Source organism: Pelodiscus sinensis, chromosome 18 (genome assembly GCF_049634645.1).
Source record: "Pelodiscus sinensis isolate JC-2024 chromosome 18, ASM4963464v1, whole genome shotgun sequence".
NCBI classification, from domain to species: Eukaryota; Metazoa; Chordata; order Testudines; family Trionychidae; genus Pelodiscus; species Pelodiscus sinensis.
The window spans coordinates 19,420,058-19,440,403 of NC_134728.1; the positions used below are offsets into that span (position 1 = coordinate 19,420,058).

General features: G+C 46.9%; 1 long non-coding RNA gene across 1 annotated transcript; it reads left to right on the forward strand.

Moving 5' to 3' along the window:
• The first annotated feature begins 275 nt into the window (after positions 1–275).
• On the forward strand, positions 276–13,830 carry LOC142818851 (uncharacterized). Its single transcript, XR_012896525.1, has 2 exons — positions 276–5,884; positions 13,251–13,830. It is a non-coding gene; the product is annotated as an uncharacterized LOC142818851 (long non-coding RNA).
• Positions 13,831–20,346: the final 6,516 nt, after the last annotated feature.

Genomic DNA, 20,346 nt, shown 5'->3' on the forward strand with positions numbered 1-20,346 from the left:
GTATTAGAGAGGCACCTAAAGGCTCTAGGATAGGGGTGGGGAACCTTTTTTGGGCCAGAGGCTGCTGACCCACAGAAAAATCAGTCGGGGGCCACACAAAAATGAGAAGTAAACCAAAACCAAAAACCACACTGATGTGGCCTCCAAGAGAGAAGCAGAAAGACACGCCCCACATTCATTTTGCACACCGCTGCCTGGGGGTCCTGGGCTAGTAGATTTTGTCGTCCACCCTAGGCCTTGGGGTGAGATGAAAAAATGAGGGGTTCAGTGTGAGAGAGGGCTGCCGAGATGTGGGCTTGGAGTGTGGGGTCTGGGTGGGAGGGAGGGTGCAGGAGCTTTGGGGGTCGGGTCCAGGCAAGCCATGGGCCAGATCTGGCCCCTGGGCCTTAGGTTCCCCACCCCTGCCCGAGGACCTCATTGTAGCAGCAATAGGCAGGCTCACACAGTAGGAGTAAGAGAGTTCTTACTCGGCATTTAACAGGAGCTGAGGGAATGGGGGTGGGATTTTCCAGGCTGCCTGAATAACTTGGGAGTCAATGGCACTGGAGTAATTTTTGAAAATCCCTTAGTGACTTGCCTACGCTCACACAGGAAGTCTAGTTTACCTGGGGATGGAACTTGGCTCACTTGAGCTTTAGCCATGAGGCTGTGTTTCTTCTTCAAGAGGCAATGGTGCAAACACCCGCCGTAAATATGCCACCGTGCTCACCAGTGCACCTGCTAACATGGATGCTGTAATTCAGTGCACAGCCACAGCAATGCCTGCCCCTGCTTTCAAGTTGAGCTACCTTGAGTCGAGTGAGGGACAAGAGACTTCAATCGGGGCTCTTTTCCAATACGAAACTATTTTTTTAAGCAAGGCTCTTCTGACTACTTAGCAGAGTTCTCTCTCAGGCCAGTGGGACGTACTGTCCTATTGTATTGAGATTTGGTGGGGCTGACCTTTAACAATGAGAAGTTACCTTTCAGCAGGCTCATGTACAGGTAATTTAATTCATCCCTCTTTGCTCTCTGGGCTTGCTCCAGCAAAGTATTAAAGCATGTGCTCAACCTGAAGCCTGTGAAGAGGCCTAGTGAAATCGTAAATGTAGGCACATAAGAATGGCCACAGTGGGTCAGACGAAAGGTCCATCTAGCCCAGGATGCTGTCTGCTGACAGTGGCCAGTGCCAGATGCCCTGGAGGGAGGAAACACAACAGGTAATCATTACATGTTCCCTCTCCTGTCATCCATTTCCAGACAAACAGAGGCTAAGGACACCATTCCAACCCATCCTGGCTAATAGCCATTGATGGACCTAACCTCCATGAATCTATCTAGCCCCTTTTTGAACCCTGTTAAAGTCCTAGTCTTCACAACATCCTCTGGCAAGGAGTTCCACAGGTTGACTGTGCACAGTGTGAAGAAAAACTCCCTTTTGTTTGTTTTAAACCCGCTGCCTATTCATTTCATTTGATGATCCGTAGTTCTTATGTTATGGGAACAAGTAAATAACTTCTCCTTATTCACTTTTTCCATACCAGTCATGATTTTATAGACCTCTGTCATATTGTCCTTTAGTCTCCTCTTTTCTAAGCTGAAAAGTCTCAGTCTTTTTAATCTCTCCTCTTATAGGACCCATTCCAAACCCCTCAACATTTTTGTTGCCCTTTTCCAGTGCCAAGATATCTTTTTTGAGATGAGGTGGCCACATCTGTACGCATGCTCAAGTGCTTTGCTGAATCAGGCTCTGAGTGCCCAGCAGCTTACAGGATTAGACCTTTATTCTCTGCTTCTGCGAATCTTCCTTTCTTCTTGCTCCTCTCCCTCTTCTGTTCTTGGCTTTGCATTTTCATTCCATTCCCAAAGTTTGGAACAGCAAAGAAATCACAAAGTGCAGAATGGCTGGAGGAGATGGAGGGAGTTAAGGCAAGAGAACTTGGAGGCGTGGGCAGGCAGGGCACAGTAAAACAGCAATGGGCAACCTAGGCTAATGAGTGGGCTGCAGGGACTCTTGTTTGTTTTGCACAGTGCTGACAGACGCGTGATGTTATATTAATGGAGAGAAGTTGGAGACATGATCATACGCACACAGTGATCGGGAGCTGACTTTCTGGGGAGAGGTGACGGCTCTTCACACTGGCAAAGGCGTTTTTCTCTCTCCTTTGCCTTTCTCTTGTTTCTCGAAGAGACAGTCACATCCTTCAAAAAGAGTCCTGCAAAATATGGAGGATGACTAGAGGAGCCATGATGTAAAATTAAGGAAACATTTTGTAATCACTGAGGCATAATGGGTGATCTAAATCAGACCTCTGTTACACCCCCCCAGCCCTTCGGCATGGCAAGCATAATACCGAAGCTTTGAGTGGGGTGTCAGGAACAACGGTGGGCCAGTTATCGCCATAAGAAATTTGCCAAACTTCATTCCCTCTGAAGAGACCTTTGAAATCCCTGAGCTACCACATTGTGTTGTCTAAGGTTAGCTGCCAGATGTTTCTCAGCTGTTGGACCAACTTCCAGATGAGACCAAGTGAGTGGCTATTCAACATGTGAGTATTAACGTAAACATTTTAGGGGCCTAGCCTTGAGCAAGCCATTAAAAACTTCCCACGATCCTGTGAGTGATGCTGACTTCCTCCGAGAGCATCAGTATTTTGTATATCACACTTGAATATCCTGCGTGGGTCAGACTTGGGCTGCCACCTGCTAATGTAGAGCCTTGGTGAGGCCTCCTCCTTGTTTTAGTGGCGCCAGAGCAGTGTGGTCCCTGGAATTTGATTATTTGTGTTAGCAGATAATTTAGGCCAGAAGGCTTAGACTGCTCCCTTCGTTCTCTGGCTGTCGTCATGCTTCCCAGCAAAAAACAATCCCAGGTCCTGTGTCCCTTCTCCCTCCCCTCCTCCGAACAAAAACCTTTTCAACTTTGCGCCTTTGCAGAGTTCCTTTTGACTAGTTTTAAGCCCAGCATTCAGATTTTGGGTAAAAACTGCTAGAAGGGAAGCTTGTATTGAGTCCAACCCGAAGAAGGGTGTGTTAATAAATAAATCCGTTCATATGGGTTCCTCTGCCATGTGGATGCCAAACCAGACCATGGGGACTAGTGTGCTCAGAATGGAAAGTGAAATTGACCAGTCCTCTTCTTTCTTTTCCCTCTCACTCCAGGGAAATCAAAAATAAAATAACCTGGCAAAAAAAGGTGAAAATTAAATGAGATGCAGGAAGTTTTTAAACACTTCCAGTTTTACTCGTGCTACGCCAGCAGCAGTTCTGTTGGCGTCCATGGAATTAACTACTTGTAAAGTTTAAGGTGCTGCTAAATATGAATACGTGCTTTCTAATCTGAACCTAAGATGTGGCTGCCAAATTCTGGTCCATAGAGCTCTCGGTGGTGTGCTGTGTAGAGCTGTAACACAGTGCTGGTTTCCTTATTTTAAACTGCTGAATCATATTAAACTGAGTTAAAACATGTTGTATACTTTTACTTTGCCACATAAACAATTGCTGTAGTGCCCTGATGATGCGGTCACAAAAGGACAGAGAGGTGTCCATGAGACCATTTTCCTGGGCTTGAGTCTGCTACCTTTATGCTGAATAGCATCTTGCTCTGCAAATAGTCCCATTTTGGGGGGATTATTGGTCTTGAACTAAGCTGCTACTCAAAGTGCTTGAATCACATCCTTTAGTCAGGTGCATTTCACCTGATGAAAAAACTTAGCAGTCACAAGAGTCTTAGGTTTAAAGTGTCTCTTTGAGAGCTCTTTGCAAAATATCATCAGCATCCAACAGCTTTACTCTTGGATAGACTCAACAAGCAAAAATATTTGAATAAAATAACAAATGTAGTTTTCCTTCTGGGTCAACAATCACTTCCATTTCTGTTGCTATGAAATCTGAAATATCAGCACTAAAGACAAACTTCTGTCTTGTCACCAAACTGGAAAGCAACTGAAACTTGAGTCCACAACTTCATTTACTAAACGCTACAACAAACCCCTGGTAACAAGCCAGTTTCAGCTGTTCACTTGGTAAGATCTTCATTCAAATGTTACTGTCTTGAGTAGCATTGTGTGGTGCAATGGGGAGGAAAGAGGGTTTTAATTAATTAAACATGTGTCCCTTAGGTAGGCGTCCCTTCAATTAGTTTTTCTATTAAGTGGTCTCTGCTTTTATTATTCTCTTCTTGGGTGGAAGGTATAATCTTGCATATTGCTGTGAGATTTTATACTGTTTACAAAGACTGTGCTTGATCTGCAGATTGAATCCATCAGTTTGATAGCCTTGTGACATTTTTACATGGGGTGAACATTTCCTGTTAAACTGTAATTACTTAAAAAAAATAAAGTTCAAGAAATAGGGGATTTAAAGCTAACTTTTCCAAGAGAGACTGTAGTCTAATGTCAGTGTTCGAATCAGTTACTTCTCTTTACAAACAAGGAGGTTGTTTACTTGTGGATTTGAAATGTTCCCTAAGAACATTTTCTGATGTTTTCAGCTGAGATGGAGTACATATATATTTAAAAAAAATGTGTGTTGGATTGTACTGTATGCTTGTACTTCACAATTGCCCTGACAACAAATTAGGACTTCGCTTAAGTCTGTGGATGGTGCAAATTTTGGTCTATGCTTTCCTTACTTTTTATTCAACTTTCATTTTTGCTCATAATTTGCCCTGCTGGCATTTGGAAGTGTGTTACAGTTAGAGCACTGGAATAAAATACACTCCACACCAGTCCTGTTCAGTGTATGTTTTATCTGCTTGACACAAAATTGGAAAATGATTGCTCTTAAGCAGCTTTGCGCTACCGGCAGTTAAGGAGGGTGAGTTTATTTTGTGTAGTCTTCTTTGTCTGTGTTGAACACAGATGAGTTGGATATATATTATTTCCTTTGTTCTCCTCTAACAGAGGGCCTGGGTCAGAGATTACTAACTGGCTTCAATGAGCTTTGGATCAGGCCCAGAGATTTTATCTTTTTCAAATGTGTGAGTGAATGCAGTGATCAGGAAAATGAAAGATCCATCCCAGGGCAGCGAGCTGTTGTATAAGCTTCCTCTGCTCAGCAATTGCCAGCATTTCATGATCCTAGCCCATGCTGCCTTCTGAGATTCCAACCTTGAGTCCTCACCAGTATCTCAGGAGGCACCTCCATGTGTCCTGATTCACATGCTGCTATTCTGATCCTGACCCCTGTCCAGGCACCTCATTCCTATGGTTCTAGTACCAAGTCTGGTGTCATTTCCCGTTGGTGTATGTACTGCAGGAGAGAGGGCTTCAGATGTTAATTATCCTTCCTCTTTTATTTCAATCGCTTTCCTTTCTGTGCGGGCTAAGTTTCCAAAGAGGCTATAAAAATGTACAATATTGAGATTGCTCTCAGTGTGATTGTTGTTGCTTTTTGAGAGGAAGGGAATGTACACAGGGAGTGAAGAGAAGTTATAAATGATCAAATAGTGTTCCCTATAAGATGAGTGCTTGGGCAGTTGCCCAGGAGAGATTCAAGTGCTGTCCAGCTGATTGGCAGAGTGCCTACAGCTGGCAGCATTTGTTTCTACAGGTGGTGCACATTTGTGCATGTCTTGGTGCACATAACAAAATTTATTCTATAAATTGATGGAAAATTAGAGGGAACACTGAATATAGGGATAATTTTGCCCTTTTTTGTGCTTTGAATCATTCTGTTACATTTCTCCATTTGATCTGATGCGACACAGTGATGAAAATTCATCCGGAAAGGGTGAATACAATGGCAAAGTTTAATCTTGGATAAAATTTGCAAAATACAGGTGAAACATATCTGTTCTGACTAGATTAATTCTTGTGAAACAGACTCTTTCTTTTGCCTAGATTCGGTCTTCTCCAGCTGCACTCAAGCCAGGTCTACACTGAGTGGGGTAGGTCGGTTTAAGGTATGCATATCCAGATACATAAATAACGTAGCTGGAGTTGATGTATGATAAACTGAGCTTGGTGCCATCTCCACAGCGGGAGGAAGACAGGAGAAATGCTCCCTTTGACTTCCCTTAGTCTTCAGGACTACAAGGAGTACTGGCTGCTTACAGGGCGCCCTCAGCCTTTGATTTAGTGGGTCTTTATTAGACCCGCTAAATCAAACCCCAGAAATCAAGCATCTGATAAATTGAGACATGGTCTTAATGTGTGTGTGTCTCAGGCCAGATTATAGGACAGATTATAAGTTTAAATGTGGATTGTTTTTCCTTGAGACCACTAAAAAATAGACTCAGATCCAATTGCATCACCAACTCTATGTCTGGGGCTGTTCCCATTGAATCCCCAGCACTGAATTAGGCATTCCATGGCAGAAGAAAGTTGGTGTCAAGTCTCAATGGAACAGAGATACCAATCCTGCCCCCCCCCCCCATTCCCTTCATTTGCTTATTGCTTCCAGATTAAAGAGGGTTCTACAGCAGACGCCCGTTTCCCTGCAGTGATGTCAACAGCTGCCAAGTGGCTTGGCTTGTTGAGCCCTGCACTTAGCATAGCAAAAATAACAATAAAAAATTATGAAGAACAACAAGGATCTAATAGAAAATTATTGCATTATAACATGTCTTTCCTGTAACTTTGTGGTGCTGTCACTTGACACCAGTAGGGGGTATCCAGAGCCTTTTGCCTCTTAAGTCTCACTCACTTTACTCACCTAAGACCACATCTACACTGGAGTACTGCGGTCGACGGGGGTGCCATCAGCTTTCGATTTAGCAGGTCTTTACCAGGCCCACTAAATCAAACCCTGGAGGATCGATCACCAGAGCATCAATCCTCCAACAAATGGAAACATGGCCTAAGTGAGTGTCTTTGGACCAAATTCATTCCTTTTAGGTTCAGTGGAACTGGGTGTCAGTTATATACCTAATTATGCACTGATCTGCTGTGTGATCTTGGACATGGTCCTTCATTTCTCTGTCTCTCTTCCCTTTGTCTATCTTGCTTATTTATTTATTTATGTACATTGTAAGTTTCTATGGGCAGGGACTATCTCTTCTGTGTATGTACAGCACTGAACACAGTGGAGTCCAGATGCTAGTCGGGCAACTCTAATACCAATAATGAAAAAGGGTCTATTCTTAGGAGTAAAGCAAGAAGGATTCGACCATTAATGTGACAACATTTTAGTTTTGATAAGCCCATCTGTGAATATTCTCTATTGCTTTTCAAGTATAAAATGGCAAGCAATTAGTTAATTTAATCAAAGTATCTTGCATTAAACTTTTAGTATATAAAATATGCTTATAAAGATTGCACACAGTTGAATTCTAGTTTCTTTCCATGTAATTGTCAAATACTAAACTCTCATGTTTTTAGACCATTGCTAATTTTGCTGTTGAAAATCTGTCAGCAAGATTCTATGTTCAGTATCCATCAGGGATTACTCTTATCTTCCAGGGATGCTAGTATACAAGATCAAAATCTGGCCTATTATTTTTAGATATATACAAGTGTATAAAAATGACAGATCGTTGAGATTTGGCTAATTTGGAGTGATCTAATATGGAACGTTCCCAACCACTTTTGACCCAGTGCCTATGTGCTGCTGGCTAGGCAGGCCAGAGTTTCATTTCTGTAGCTCCTACGGTTACATTCTCCCTAATTGATTGCAGTCACATACAGGAATTTTTGACCCTCATTCTTCAAAATCATTCCCCAAACATTCTCTGTAATCCTGCATCCCCCTGTGCTGATTAGCCTCTCTGCATCTTTGGAGCTGCCTCCTGCTGTGAGGGAAAGAGAAAACAGAGTCTTGGAACTTGTTCCTGGGGTTCCTTTTAATCCTATTGATTACTCAAGAGCTGTGAAGATGCTGTGTCAATAACCCTTTTAAATATGACGTGTGATTTTTCACAACCTTGTTTTTACTCAGGGTTTGTCAGTAAGTCAACTAACCTCAAAGTCCTGACACTGAAATCACTCTTACTCGTGGTTTTTTTGGGAGGGAGAAATGAGTGCATGTAAATGTTTGTGATAAATGCTGCCCTATTAACGTCTGTCCATGCAATAGATGCTGGATGAATGCCCAGAAATTGCAAGGCTTTTGTTTCTCAAGAGAAGGTTCAGCACTGGCTGTAGGAGTGTAAGCTTCCTCCTTTACTGTCCTGCCTCTACGTTGAGCTGGAGGAATCCTTCCTGGGGTGAGGCTGCCAACAAAGAGCTCAGTAAATTCCAGCTATGAAGATACTTTTTACAATGTCTGTTGAGAATGGTACTGAGACCCACCAAACTCATTACCTGCAGGCCATCGTGAGGGTCCTGAGATGTCAATGGATTTCAGTTATGGTCAGCCTGAGTTTAGTTTGGGAACGGGAATGCTCATGCAATCCCCTTTTAATTGGAACCAAAGCCTTTGTTATTACAGGTTGAACCTCTCTGGTCCGGCAACATCTGTGGTCCAGCATAATTTTAGTTAGCTGGATGTCCACTTCTCATGGGTGTGGCCAAGTTTCCCATGGTCCCATAAAGTTTTTTACAGCCACCAGTCCTGGCTTTCAGAGTTCTATGCTGTTATTTAGCTCTTATTTACCCCTCAAATGTCTTCTAAGAGCCCAGCAAGCAGTGGAAGTGTTGGTAATGCTGCTAGACATCATTGACCTCCCGTGGTTCAGCAAATACGCTGGTTTGGCACCGGTCAGGTCCCAAGAGTGCCAGACTAGAGAGGTTCAACCTGTAGAGGTGGGTCTGTCTCACAAAATTCAGAAGGGGCCTGAACTTCCCCAGATTTCAGGTGTATTTGCATAGGGGTGTCTGGGTGTATTTCTATTTCTAACTGATGTATTCTTTTTTATGGTACAGGAATGCTAGATTCCCTAGAGGTGAAAGAGGGAGGCAGTTTAATTGGAAAATAAAATTAAATGTCTTTTTCTCCGCCTGCCACAGGAAAGGCATTATTCCAAAGTGGAATTTTCTGCACTGGAAGCTGAGCTGCATGTTTTCAATCATCCCATTTCCTTGTACTTCTTGTTCACTTTTTACCCCCTCCAATTTATTTTTAATGGCCCCAACACCCTTGCTTATAATAATAAATAGCAAACGCATGGACACAATGGAACGGCTTCAGGTTCAAGTGGTTTTAATAATCTTGCAGCAAAAAATAGAACAACCCTGTCTAAATCTGGAGAAACACGATGAAGACTATCTCCTGCTGCCGTGAAATATGATTTCAGAATTGCTGCTGTGCAAGTGCACTTCAAGATAGTTAGCGTTTCATTGCTTTGACTCCTGGCCAGTCTTTGGAGACAACACCCGCCTTTGTATCACACACGCGTCTGCTTTCCAAGTACAGTACTTCTGTCTTTCAACTTTAACCTGGTTTAACCAAATAAAGGACAGGGCAGTAGGTGAACACATACTGAGTTCGATAAATGAAATGCTTAAAAGCCTGTGGCAAAATAAACAGGAAGCATTAAGGGATGAGACTTAGGGATCGAGGGGCATGTGCTGCAGGTGAGTTTGCTTGTGTAGACGCAAGGTACAGGTTCATTTTTGTGAGAAATTTACTGTTGCCTGGTAACTGGTGCTGCTAGCACTGGTAGAAACTCTATTGGCATCCAGTGTTGTTCAGAGGTGGCGGCTCTATGGTCTGGATGATTGAATACAGCGTTTGGCTTGATAGGGCCTGAGTTCTACTCCTGACTTTGCTGTGCTGTCTTGGGAACATCCCTTCGCTTTCCTCTCTCGAGTGTCTTCATCTGTAAAATGGGGATGATAATATTGACTCTTCCTGATGTAAGATCAGAAGAAAGGCCAAAGGAGTCACAATTGGAGTTGGACCCTGAGAATAACATTTGGGGGGAGTTCCTGAGTGTCTTGGATATAGTTGGAAAACAAGTTGTACACTGGTCTTTTGTGTACTTTTATCCTATACTATGCAGATTTCATGGGGGAGACTAGCATTTCCCAAAAGCAGGGCTCCAACCCCAAAGGGAGTTGTGGGGGTGTGTGTGTGATAGTATTACCACTCTTTACTGCCTTCAGAGCTGGGCATGTGAAGTAAGGGTAGCAATACCACACCATGCCATCCTTGCTTCTTTGCTGCTGCTGGCAGTGGCGCTGCCTTCCAAGCTGGGTTCCTGGTCAGCAGCCACCGCTCTCCAACCACCCAGTTCTGGATGCAGCACCTCCACCAGCAGCAGCACAGAAGTAAGGGTGGCAATACTAGAATCCCTTCTCATAAGTTTGTGACTCCGCTCTGTGACAATGTCAGGACTCCTACGGATCCAACACTGTGAAATTTTCAGGTTTAATATCTGAAAATTATGAAATGTACTACATATAAAATCCATGAAATTGACCAAAAGGGCCTATGAATGTAGTAGGGCCCTAGCGATAGTAAAACACACGCAGACGGGAGCGCAAGCTGAACCACATGCGGGTTAATCTATATTGGGATACCACCTTTTTTTAGAGCAAAAGAAAAATGATCATATGGGCATGATAAATTCATGGAAGATAGGTTCATCAATGGCTTTTAGCCAGGTTGGGCAGGGATGGTGTCCCCAGCCTCTGTCAGAGGCAGGAAATGGATGACGAAAGAGGCTCACTTGATGATTCTCTGTTCTGTTCACTCCCTCTGGGGCTCCTGGCTTTGGCCACTGTCAGCAGCCAGGATACTGGGCTAGACGGCCCTTTGGTCTGACCCAGTGGGTCTGCTCTTATGTTCTTATATGCTCTGTGGTGTTTAATTAGCTTAAACGTGTATTAACTGTCCTCAGCTATTTAACAGGTCTGAGAGATGCATTGTTTGCCAAGGGAAATAAGCCCCCAGGTCTCCTTATCATCCGAGGGGGCTTGTGGCTTTAGTTCCAGATGGATTTCCAGAACAGACTGCGAGAAATGTCATCCTATTAGAATTTCAGGGGACCACTTTAAAAAAAAAATGAAGTCATGTGCTTGCCGAAGAAATAGGGATGATTTTTAATGAAGCACATGGAAAATATCATTGTAGGGCAAAGGCCACCTCTATGCAATGGTAGGTGCCACATTCTGGTGTCCGGTATTCGGACCCTGTGGAGTTGAGCACAGTGAAAAACCCGAAGATAGAAGGTGGGCTCTCAGTGCTTGCTCTGGCACCCCCGCGCTGCTGTCGGGAAGCTGCCCCTCGATCAGAGCCCAAAGAGCATCAGCTCACAAAGCAGCCTAGCTAGCATTGATTTGGCAGGCGACTGCTGTGCACAATGCCTGTAACTTGGTACAGCTCCCATGGAGCGAGGTGGAGGCAGTGGCTGCTTCCTCTGTGAATGAAATTGGAGCGGGCGTGTTGGGACCAGTGCAAGATGTAAGTCAAAGTGCATGTGTATGTCCTGGGAGGCTGCTCAAACTTACACCCTCTTGTCCGTTGCATTTCCTGCCATGCCCTTCCCCCTGCCCTACCCATCCCCCCTGTTTCTGCCTGGAAGTTTATAGTTGTTTTCCACACCCACTGGCTCGCGGGAGCTTGACTTCCTCACGTCGGTTTCATGCCAACACGACATCACTGACTTAAACGTTGTCAGGCCAATGTAAGTGAGAGCCGGATCGTTTGCCCCCCTCACTGTGAAAACTGCAGGGTCTGGGGGGAAAGGAATCTCCATGGAGGTCCCCCCCACGCAAACTCCTAGTTTCAAATGGGGGAAGGGAGGGAGGCAGAACGTGCTCCCCTGCAGGAAAGATCCATTCCCGAGGTTGGTAAATTCCCCAGCTGGCTGCATGGCTGCCCAGTGCCTCTGGCCCTCCCCCCCCCCGGCAGTTCCCCAACCTACAGCTGTCTCTCTGTGCTGAGCCACTGTGCAGAAAAGATGAACTGGGTTAACCTGCAGTTTTAATGGGACTCTGGAGTCCATCTGTCACTTTGCCTGTGTTGTCTCTGCTAGGGCAGAGTTAAGGTTACTCTTGTCACCTGGGTTAGTGTCGGTGCTTTGCCCGAGTCCTCCCCATTTCCTGACTTACAAAAGCCTGGAACTCGGCCACTCTTGGAGACTTGTACACTCTGAATTCCCAGAGAGGCACTTGCAGCCTTAACGCTCTTGACAAAGGTTTGCCTGGGTTGGAGCGCCCTGAAATACAGTGTGATCTAAAACAACCCGCAGACAGTGGTGGAGGGGAATAAGGCTGCAGTTGAACTGATGTGCTCCTCAGCCCTGTGCGTTGCCTTCTCCTCCCCCACTAGTGGATGGATTAGCTCCCTGCTGTGTGACCGATTTCACAAGCTGAGTTAAACAGTGTGAAAGGTCTGGTCAGCAGGAGCCGGGCTCCTGCTTTCCCACTGTGCTGGTGTAAGGGTCACAGACCTTCCAGGGAATTAAAGGACAAAATGCCTTTTAGCAAGACCCCAGACTAGCAGCAGTTCTTTGAAAAGGGCCTGAAGAGAATATTTGTTAGTTCCGTCAGGAATGTGGTCTGAAAATAAAAGTTCCAATCCGCCCAGTGACTGTCATGTAGCCAGCTGGTGCATGTAAAATCGGTCGGTCTGTTCTGGAATTCCATAAATCCCCACTAGGCTGTAAGATCCCTTTTCATTGGTTAACTAGTTAACCAATTAAGGGGGGAGGGTTCGGAGAGGCCACTCCAGCCCAGTTGGAGCAGCCCCGTATTGCAGGTCCGGGGCACCCTCCCACACCAGCCACAGGCAGGTTCTGCTTCGGCATCCTGATTGCAGCTCCAGCCCAGCCACAGCAGCCCCTGTGCACAGCGGGCCCCCGTGGGGCTGGAGCAGCCCCCTGCCAGCAACTGTGGGTTCCTATGTAACTGTCATATCCAAGCGAATGTTTGTGGGGTTTTTCCCCAAGCAATCCTTGGTGGCGTATTTCTGATTCTGATTTCTGAGGCTGTGATTTGGGTAGAAGATAACACCTGCAAAATGCAGGCGAAAGGCCTGGTACTGTGATGGGCAGCGTACTTCTGCCAATCGCAGTTCAGTGAGAGCAGGTGCAGGCACAAGGGAGTGACGGGGCTCTGTGGCTTGCAAAGAGCGCTCAGTGCCTCGTGGGCAAGCCGGGCATTGGCGCATACGAGCCCATACACACGCACCTGCCTACTGACCCTGCTGTCACTGCCCGCTACAATACACAGCAATAAAGTCAAAGGAAAGAGGAATCTCTCAAGTTGCCAGCTGGGACACTTGATAGCTGGATGCAGGCAGAGACTCCTGGGTGAGACTCAGATCTGTTAATAGGCATGAATCCTGAGTGATTGAATTGATATCCATGGAATTAAGCAGGATCTACACCAGGGAAGCTGGGTGCAGAAGCTCGTCCCGCTTATGTCTCTGCTTTGCTTTTGCAGGAGTTCGATTCACTGCACGTTCAGAAAAGTCCTGGTTGGAATCGTTAATGGATCTGCTCTAACCCCAGTTGCCTAATAGCTGGTGATCTGGTCCAGGGTATGTTATATGGCAAAACATTGAAGTAGCAGCCTTGCAGAAATCAATCAAAGCCTCTGTAGCACCTGCAAGAATATGATGGGGCCAAACCTCGACTTCAAAGGTACTGGGTGCAGTAGGGCCATAGTTACTTCTGGGGGAACATCAGTGAAGTTACGCCCGGGATGGAGTCAACCAATGAAGCTGATGTGATCTTGTAGGTTACTTCATAATTGTACTGGACATAGGCACTGGAAGTAGGACTCCTGGAGGTGCTGGCACCCCCTTCTCCCGCGTGAGTGATTTCCATTATATACAGCAGTTATAGTTTGGTCCAATGGCTCTCAGCACTCCCACTATATTGTTTTAGCTCCCTGATACTGGAAGTAATTCTGCAGCTTCTAAGAAGAATTCCCATGGGATTGGCAGCGTTTGGCTTTTATGGCAAGACCAGTGTAACCTTGGGTTGTGTGAAATATGTGCAATAAAATCAAAGGGTCCCTGCGTGGCAGCAGCTTCTTTACCAAGACTGTAAGTTCTTTTAGACAGTGTGGGGTTTTTTTTTTGTTTTTTTCTGTTCCTTTTGAACAGCTCCTACACAATGAGGTCCTGGTCCGTTAATGAGGCCTCGAGGTGCTACCGCAATGCAAGGAATGTACAATAACAAAGATGTGACGTTTCAGTGTTTTCCTCAACACTGGCCCACTTTGTGTGGGAAATGTTGAGGTTTTCTCCACTTTCCTTCCAAAGTGCTTTGGTCTTTGAACAAAAGCCCTGCTCTGCTTTCAGAAGTTTGAAGTCTCTGTTTTGTTTCCAGAAAGATCACTTTTTGCACCAAAATGTATGACATACTTGAAATGTTAGGTTTCTGAGTCAAAACTGCCCTTTGGTGAAAACGTCACAAAAAGATCATTATTTGGGGGTTGAAGCACGGTCCGAGATAAAGCTGCAAATTTGTCTCTGCTCTAAATTTCTTGGAAAAAAAATATTGAGAGCAAGGTGAAGGATGGAAGTTTACATTTCACAAAAGATTTCAAGATTTCAGTGGAAATGCTTTGTTTCAATTTTGATTTTTTTAAGTAGACACTGATTTTTTTTTATTTTTTTAATAGACACTGTACTAAATCATCAAAAATTTAAATGAAAAGTCATTTCACAATGGAAAATAGAAGCAGTTTAAAACTGTCAGAATGGGACATTTCAACACATGGTCAGAACTTTTTTTCAATTTTCTTCCTAAACAAAATTCTGGCAAAATCAATTCAATTTTATGAAGTGTTTAGCAATTATGACAGAGTGGCATATTCCAATAGAATACAGTTTCTGCCTAGGGGGGAGGGATAGTTCAGTGGTTTGAGCAGTGGCCTGCTAAACCCAGGATTGTGAGTTCAATCCTTGTGGAGGCCATTTAGGGATTTCAGGCAAAAATTCATCAAGGATGGTACTTGGTCCTGCTGAGAAAGCAGGGGACTGGACCTTGCAAGGTCCCTTCCAGTTCTAGGAGATAGGCAATCTCCATTAATTAAAAAAAAAAAAGCAGTCTGACTAGCTTAGTTGTTGTATTGCTTTCATTTATCCTATCTCGTTATTATCTCAAGGTACTTAATTAACAACTACTCCAGAATTTTCACACTGACCAGTGATTTGTGCTGCCTGGCTTCTTGGGAGCTGAACTTCAGATCCTTTTAGGGCCTGAATCAGCAAGTGAGAAGCACCTAGCCTCTAAGTCAGGTCCATTTAAGATACCTCATGTTGGCCATCCAAAATCACTAGTCACTTTTGAAATTCTTGCCCAGGAATTGTTACATTGTGGTTAGAAAGCTGTTCTGTGGCTATTAGCCAATCACGGACTCCAAAAGATAATGCAGTTAGGATTTTTTATGAACTACTTGCAGGTTTACACCCAAAGCAACCAGGCTCCATCAGCCACCAATCTGCAAGAAATTATAATGCCCCGTGAAGGAGTGTTGCAGTGAGAGGCCCCAGAAGATCATGGAAGTAAAGCTTGTTTCTGGATACGTCTACACTGCAATTAAAAACCTGCAACTAGCCTGGGCTAGGACCCCTGGCTCTAGGACCCTGCAAAGTTGGAGAGTCCCAGAACTAGGCCTGCAGCCCAAATGTCTATGCCGCAATGAAACAGCCCCAGGGCACCAGCCCCCATGAGCCCAAACCAGCAGGCACTGGCCAATGTGGGTTTTTAACTTAAGTGTAAACAGCCCCACAGTGGCTAGTATGAAATGAACCAAATGCCTCTCAATCAGCAGCCTGGTCAGCTGCTAATTAGCATCCTGATTGGCCTGCTCTTCAGCTAGTTAGAAGGCTGGCTCCTGGGGTCTAGCTCCTGCAGTTAGTTGTTTCGGTGGGGGCGGCTGGCATCGCTGTTTGGTGGATAAAGAGGGTGTCCGTCTATCCCCAGAGCCTGCAGGCCATTCCCAGCAGCATTAAATTCAATTGGAAAAGTGTGTGGGTGAAATCACTGCAGACAATGGTAAAACTCTTCTTGACTCCCGTGTATATACAGGAATATGGATACTGACAGGCGAGCCAACACACATGCTGGGCCCCTGGGCAAGGGGGAGGCGGCTCTAAGCTCCCAGAAGGGGCAGAGCTGGGGCTAGCCAGTTCCCAGCGCTGCCCAGATCTTACGGTGCCTCCCCTCCCTCCCAGCCAGTCTTTACTGCCTCCCGGAGTGTGCCCTCCAGGGCTCCGGCGGAGATTTAAGGGGCCTGGAGTAGCAGCGGCTGGGAGCCCTGGGCTTTGTGAATTGCTGGGCCCGGGGACAGTTTCCCCTTTGCCCCTCCCTGTCGGTGGGCCTGGTTCTTGATAATGCACCATGCTCAGCTGGATCTGCTGGGCTGAGTGCTTGGTTGCTGGGAGGGAAACCAGGTTTGCAGCTAACCCCAGACTTCGCTCCCTGGAGGGCAGAGGCAGAGGGAAGCTGGCTTTGATTCCCCCTCCATTTGCCTTGATCCTGGAGAGCAGCTTGAACTGAGGCCCCAGACGATGATGCTCAGCTATCCCTGGACCTGCAGGCTGTGGGGAAAAGCCAGCACTGCCCTTCCCACACCCCTGCCCTGCAGGAGCTGTCTGCTGCCTCCCTCACCCACTCAACCGCTGGGCTGGGTCCTGGGTGAGGGGTGGAGGATGAAGTTCGGGGGAGGACCTTGCTTGGGGCGCACAGATGTGGATTTCACTGACTCAGGCTGGAGTTGGGGGTCCTTGCGGGATTAAACACTGTCACCTCGAACACGCTGACAGAGCAACCACCAGAGTGAGTGCTGCACATAGAGCTCAGTTTCCCGTCTCAGCCTTCGGGCAGAACCAAAGGGGATGTGGCTGGAGCGGAGCCCTCAGAGCCCCACGGGCCTTTCCTCCTGCGGGCAGTAGACCCCTCCGCTCTGCTTCCTTGTCGGCTTGAGATGCTGCCTGAACAGCCGTGGTAACCGCAATAACCGGGGAGACCAGAACCTCCCTTCCACACCTGTGCGTTGCCATTGACAACAGCCCAAAATGAAAGGCCCTCCCCCAGTCGTGGGCCAACTGCTGCTCCCTAGGCCCAGGGAGGCTTCCCAGACAGGTGGGCCCTCCACTCGACGAAGGAAAGGGTGAGAATGAGCTGCTGGTGCCTGTAGCGCCAGGGTGTGAAGCCAGTTCCTGCGCCGAGATTTGGCTGAACAGCACAGCATCAGGATGCTTAACAGAGGCAGACCCAAGATGACCCACCCCAGGCTGTGAGCCTAGCCCCAAACTGAACCCAGAGCCCAATTCCAGGGCTCAGCCCACCTCTGATTGCTACTAAATATGCACACCTGCCTCTAAAAGGAGTCTGAGCCAAACTCCAGAAACCGTACAACAGGGAACAGCCTTGCACCTGCTTCCATGGGATGGTGGCGATGAGCATCCTACCCTAGGTCTTTGCTGTCTCCGCCCTTTCTCGTCTTCCCTCCCCTCCCACGGAACTGCATGTCTTTCAAACAGCACCTTTGGAACCAGATGCTAGTGCCTTTGACCCCCTCTGTGTTTCTTAGCCTCTCACAGGGAATTTGGACTCCAGTGTCACCCTGCGTAAATTACACTGATTCCTTAAGTGATCCTTGCAAGCAGGAAAGAGAGCGAGAGAGGTGGCCTGAACACAGGATTCAGAGCCAGGAGTTCCTGTGATTCCACATGCTGCTTCCTTTTGTGTCCTTGATTAAGTCACTTCATTCACCCATGCCTCAGTTTCTCCATCTCTACAATGGGGCTAAAGACACTGACCCACAAGTCTCCCAGGAGGGCTGTGGCGATTACCTTGCTTGCAAAGAGCAATGTCAATGGAAAACAAGTATTGGTAAGCTACATTTCTCTCCGCAGCTGCTCAGGGCTTCTTTAAACTGGAGTGTCATGTGAGCCAGTCAGCTGTAGACAAGTAGGTTTTGAAGTGGGGGTGGCTGTAGATGTGGGTGGGTGGGAATGGAGATGTGCCTACCCAAAAGGGAACGCTTCAACGTGTCCAAAAATATACCTCTACTGGGCCATATACCTTATTGAACTCCCAGATAGAAACGCAAGCTGTCCCTCTAATCCGCCAAAAAATAATAAACGGCTGCAGGCTCTGTAAACAGCAGTCCATCTCCAAACCCATTTGAAATGTAGACAGACTCAAGTGAATTGGTTCACCAAGTACTTAACTGCTGTCCTGTCTGTCAACATGTGCCGCGTTGAGGGTTCCCAGGCTAATGCTGGGGCGCTGGAGATGGATGAGGTCCTGTCATAGGATGGCAACCAGAGGTCACTGCTCTCACAGCCGAGTCCCTGAGTGACCCTTGGTGAGATAAGTGTTCTCTGCTCAGTCCACATCCCCCTGTCTGGGGCTCTGATGAGCCTCTTACAACCCCTCCCCCTACATCCAGCACGGTCTGGGCCTTGAGGGGGGAAAGAAAGAGTTTGGAGAAGAGAGTCCTCTTCCCAGCATGGCAAAAAAGGTAGGTGCAATCTTTCATCCCCTAGAGCCTGGTCCCGTGCCATATGGCAGAGCTCAGCCATCAGGGAATTGGCATGAGCCGGGATATGGTTAGTGGCTCAACTCATTTGAAATCTCCTAGCAAAACCCTGTACAAAAGACAGCTCCATCTCGTGCATTGACGCGCCAGCTGCACTGGGCAAGTGGCCACAATGTGCCAAGTGCTGCTCCTGCCTCTGACACTCATAGCATGAGGCTGATGCCGTCAGTTCTCCCTGGAGTTAATGGAGGTTGCAGGCGCTCAACACCTTGCAGAATCAGGGTCTCTGCTCCCACTGACCTCAGTCACAGTGGGGGAGCAGGAGCAGGGAGCTGGGTGTTGGCTGTATTCACAAGGATGGGACCAATAGCTGCGCCCAGGCGCCAGAGTGGCAGCCGCTTTGAACCCCGGCCGGTTCGAGAGGAGACATGCTGTCTGGTGAAGCGCTGTAGGAAGTCACATGCCAGAAGCAGTTCCTAATGGGTTACAACTGAAAAGCTCCTGTGTCAGAATCCACCCAGCTCAGATGCACCTATCGGTCCATGCCCAATAGCCGACGTTGGCAATGAGCAACCCCTCAATGCATTTCCTGTTCTGGTGAAGAATGGGGGGAAGCCATTTTGGCCAGCCAGTGCCCTGGAGGCGGACATTTGAGCATCTGCCTGTGCCTACTGCAGCGTGCTGAGCCCTTTCAGCTCCCAGCGAGGTGGATCAGAGGGGAGGGCATTGATTGCCATATCCGACTGGGATCTGTGCTGCAAAGAGCTGTCACATGGTCCAGCCCTGAGTGTTGCCTCTAGCCCAGAGGGGCTTGGCCTCGGCCATTTGCTGTTTTCTTGTGGCCTGTGTCAGGACGCAGGACACAGTCCACAAGCAGCCCGAATTGTGAGACGTGAGAAACCCCCAGCATGTCCTTTCCCACCGTTTGCTGGTTGGACAAACCTCGACCAGCATCCCGCTTGTAAGGCGTTTCCTGCGGCGCCTGCTAGAAGGGACCATCCCCTCGTGCCCACGAAGTGCCTGGCAAGCAACAAAAAAAGAAGAAATCCCCCAATAAACAAAAATAATACTGCAGCCTTTGCGCATAACAGCAAAATCTCTTAAAGCTCAGGTAATTCCAGGCAAATGAATACCCTGGAGGAAATGGAGAGAGGGCTTTCGACTGCTGGTCCCTTCAGCGTGCTCGCAGCTGGGAGTTAACAGGGCTGGGTTAGATTACAAAGCGCTGCCCAATGCTTTCTCATTGCGTCAGTGTTTTCATGGTGGAGACAATGGGTCTGTTCCTGCTCCCATTGAAGCCAAATGGGCAGGTTCGGGAGAAGTTTCCTGTGTTGGAAACTTGTGTGTCTGGGGAAACATGGTGTAGGCAGAGCCCATGGTCAAGAATTCGGGGGGGGGGGGGGGGCAGTAGCAGCCGGTCACAAACAAGGCAAAGGGGCTCCAGAAAGGGATTTGGAGAATCCACCGCTGAGGATTCCTTCAGCCATGTCATCGGCCTCCAGTTTCAAATGAGATTTTAGCTGAAGTAGCCTCGCCCTACCCCCTTTCCTTTAATTAAATTGCAGAGCTACTTATGCAAGTGCAAAGGAAGCGGGCGGGAATCATTTCGTGCTTAGCCTCCCCCCGCCCCCAAGGAGCACAGAAGTATATTGTCCATTTAATAGAAGCCTATAAATCAGTGCAAAACATTTATAAAATAATTGAAGGTAATGGGAACCATTTGTTTAAATAACAGCGTGCTCATGCCCCAGAGGTGCAATAAACGTTAGATTAATTGATAGGATTTTCTATCTCACTGTGAAAAAACCTGAGTCACATTCTAGACACCCACAGTTTGGGAAAGCTGCAAATTCATTAGGCACCCAGTCCCTATCCAAATAGTCCCTTCCATGCAAAGAGGCACATTTATGTGACCCTGAAGGATTTGGGGATGAGAACTATTTACTTAAACTGTGAAGTGAACTACCCAGTGTCAGATCTTGACCCAGACAGGATTTTTTTTCTCTTTGTATCTGCGGTTCCATTATTATTTTAT